This window comes from Penaeus monodon, unplaced genomic scaffold (assembly GCF_015228065.2).
Source record: "Penaeus monodon isolate SGIC_2016 unplaced genomic scaffold, NSTDA_Pmon_1 PmonScaffold_20827, whole genome shotgun sequence".
NCBI classification, from domain to species: Eukaryota; Metazoa; Arthropoda; class Malacostraca; order Decapoda; family Penaeidae; genus Penaeus; species Penaeus monodon.
The window spans coordinates 336-4023 of record NW_023650621.1 but is presented as its reverse complement, the minus strand read 5'-3'; the positions used below and the strand labels follow the sequence as shown (position 1 = coordinate 4023).

The following is a 3688-nucleotide window of genomic DNA, read 5'->3' as shown; positions in this document are numbered from 1 at the left end:
TTTTTTTTTTTTTGATAATGAATCAGCAACATCTTCAAACTTTCACTTTCATTTTCATTTCAACTTGCAGCTCCTACGCAACTAGTTGCTGTGGGTGTAGGTCATGGTTGTAACAGCAAAACTGCGCCCCTCTCCCCCCCCAACCCCCCTTATCAGCCTCCCTTTTCTATCCCCATCACCTGTGCACTAGAACACTTGTTGAATCACGCCTGATCGCCAGATCTACCCCTCGGAATAACTTTCTGCTTCACTTTACAAGTTGTCGATTCAAATAGACGCTTTTGATAAAACAGGCGAGGGTCTGTCAAGGCATGGATCAAAGTGAGCCTCTTCGATGCCGCTCGCTGACCACCGTGTCTCGCGCCAAAACGTGACAAGGACATGACTCCTCAACAGCTGGCACGTGGACGCCATGTCAGTGCGCATTTTCCAAAGGTGGCGTGCGGGACCTCGTTGGGACTGGCCGCTTATCGCATGCTTATCATGCTTACTTGAAATAGAACATATCTTTAACTGTCGGATAATTTATCAGATCCATCTTTCAGTTTCTAATTATTGAATATGCGTCATCTACTGATGAGTATTAGAGTTCATTACTGAAAGTTTTCACATACGTAGCTAAATTTAAAAATATATGTAACATTATTTTTAAAATAAAGAAACAGAAAAAAAAATATAATTCAGTGAGGGGACGTAGAAAAGCAAAGTATTTTTTGTTCTAACACAGTACTGTTTTATCATTCTTTTTCATTAAATAATTCGATAATTTTTGTCATTTTTATTAATGAGGATAATGGTGATGTCGTCAATACAATGTTCTTAGAATCTGTTATGCTTGCAGCACCAATATGGATATCACTGATAACTTATTCTTTATCGCATTGTTGTTATTGTTCGCCTCAAGTGTAACCCCCGCTCTCTCTGTTGCAGACTGGCAGATGACACAGCGGGTGCCTGGCTTGAAGCTCTGGAGATTCCCCGCGGCCGCTGGCTTCACGGACGCTGAGCGCCCCGACTGACATGGCTGTGGGAAAAGAATCCATGTGGCGGGCTCATCTCGCCAGGCGCAAAAGATTTTCGACATCACACAAGAAAACAATACATTTTAACGAAAGCTGTCTTCAACAATACCTAGTCAGCACCAAGGATACTGGAGGGAAAAAGCGAATTTCAACATATTATGCTTTACTTTCCTCAAAGTGCGTCGTCGAAGAGGTCATAACGGCAGGTAATTTTTGAGATAATTTAATTCCCAAAGGAAGAATGTTATGACATAGGTTAGCACTTCGTGAGAGCAAAGTTAGCAGTCAAAACAATTAAGGCATACCCGCCCTCCTCCCAAAAAAGGGAATCAGGGTTTTCATTAGACTGACTATCTGACGTGGTTGGAGGGGAACTGCGCTCCCTCGCGGCCAGGAATCCAACGCCACTGCCCAACGAACTGCTCCATGTTCCCCCCGCGGTTCTGCACTTGAATGAGAACCTCCCGCGGCGAGCTAATCCTGTGCTGTTGGGAGGCCACGCCTTCAAGAGAGTGCAGCGGGGGAGCGAAAGCAAAGGGCATACAACCGGTGCCGGTCCAGAGCGGACGAAACCTTCGTTAGGTACACAAAGGCGTATGGAGTCGCTAGGAACCCAAAACCAAAGCCACCTCAGCCATTTTCACATTTACCCATTTACTCCTGCGCCAACCAGTGTCTTTGCAACAATCAAAGTCTGATAAGACAGGTCTCTCTAGTCAAACCAAATTTTGCTCAATAACACCAACCCTATGATTCCACTCATCAAGTACATAACCTTTACAGCTATGGAAACTCACCGATTATCAATGAATGTTCCTTAGAGGGCTTTTACTTTTCCGATTCAGTAGCGCTTACGGCAATGCCACATCTTTCCCCGGAAAAATCCGAAAGGCCAGAAAACCCCCTGCTAACTGTGACAGCAAAGTCGGGGGGAATGGCATAAAACCTGTCCGTCCATATCCATTATGGAAACCTTTCCGTCCCAGCAAACACCCAGCCTCACCCAGTCCGAATAACGAAGAATCGACTAAAGATTCACGAAGTAGCAGTATGTAAGTCGAAAGAAAGGGTTTATCCGTTTCAAGAGAAGACCAAAAGTGATGGACTTGGTGGCAGCCATGAAAGCCTCCTTTCGACAAGACCGACGGAAAAGTCCTGTGTATGATCGCCCCTTAAAGATTTTGACTGACAAGGAGGTGAAGACTGTCTTAAGCCTAATGATTTCGACGAGCTCAGGGTCTCATCAAGCTGAAAACCCTTTGGGACCTTAACGTCAAATCTTCACCAGCATTTGGCACGGATACAATCGAAGGATATGGGGAAATATACAGCCTGTTTTTAGAGCGCAAGATCATTTTTTTACGAAGATACCGTTCTTTAAGCGTTAGTTGAGTGACAAGCCTCGTCTCTTGCGTCTAGCTGTAGCAATCAGCCACCCACATCTCAGCTGCACAACATATAGACGTTAGACGTACACATGGCCGCGTAGTGACGCTTCCCCAAACCAATCCTGCTTACCAATTCTCTCGGCGTCAAAAGCTCGCCAGATCGTCACACACGGCATTTTTGGCGATTATGAAGTTTTACACGAATTACTGTCACAAACTACGCCGACTCTAACGTATCATTGTTGACAGAAGTGCTCTCCTTGTTCTACGACAAAGCCAGGATTGAGAAACCGCGAGGTCGCGTCCACGGCCCGAAGCCATTACCTTGCTTTGTTGTCACGTTACCTAATAGCTGTGCATGGATGGCAGCATGGTTCCGATATTCTAAAGGTCATAATCAGGAGCCAGCGAGAAGCACGGCAACTAACAGAAATACACCAGTACTAGAATTCCGTGCACAGCCGCCACTACAAGCCTCACTGACTTTCATCAACTCCCTAGCCGAAAACTTCGTTAAAAATGCGCGTATCCGTCCAAGACACTATAAGCAAAACGAAATCTCCCAGCAGCAACAGGAAACAAAAAGCCCCTCAGCTGCACTCTTGGCCCCCAAAGTTTCCCTGACGCCTTCGGAACGCCGGGGCAACGAAGCAGCCGTCTTCAGCAGCCTCTTATCAAGACTGGCTACCTGCGACGACCCCGAAGTCCTTGCCGTGCGAAACACCATCCCCCGACGAACTGCTGCTGCGGTTCTTGCATCTGTTAGAATAGTGGCCCACGACTGTCTTTTAAAAAGTGCGACATTGCCGGGTCCGCCGGAGAATCCGACTGCACTCCAGACTTTATTGGATAAAGTGTACCCCAGGCGAATAAGCACGCCGTTAAGCCAACGCTATAGTCCTAAGTTTTAGCATGAGACAGCGTAAAGCTGCATTTGTATCAGTGGATAAAACAGATGGAAAAAAAGCCCCACACCCCAAAAAACACACACGCACCACACACACACACACACACACACACACACACACACACACACACACACACAAACACACACACACACACACACACACACACACACACACACACACACAACACGAATATAATATATATATAATAATAATAAAAATATAATATATATATATATATAAGAAAAAATTATATATATAATATTATATATAATATAATATATGTATACACACACACACGCATCACGCACACGCACACGCACACACCGCACCACACCACGCACACACAGCACACACACGCACACACACACAC

The 3688-nt window shown here is 45.5% G+C and overlaps 1 pseudogene; it reads left to right on the top strand.

Moving 5' to 3' along the window:
- The first annotated feature begins 1020 nt into the window (after positions 1-1020).
- On the top strand, positions 1021-3181 carry LOC119570014 (annotated as a pseudogene).
- The last annotated feature ends 507 nt before the right edge of the window (positions 3182-3688 follow it).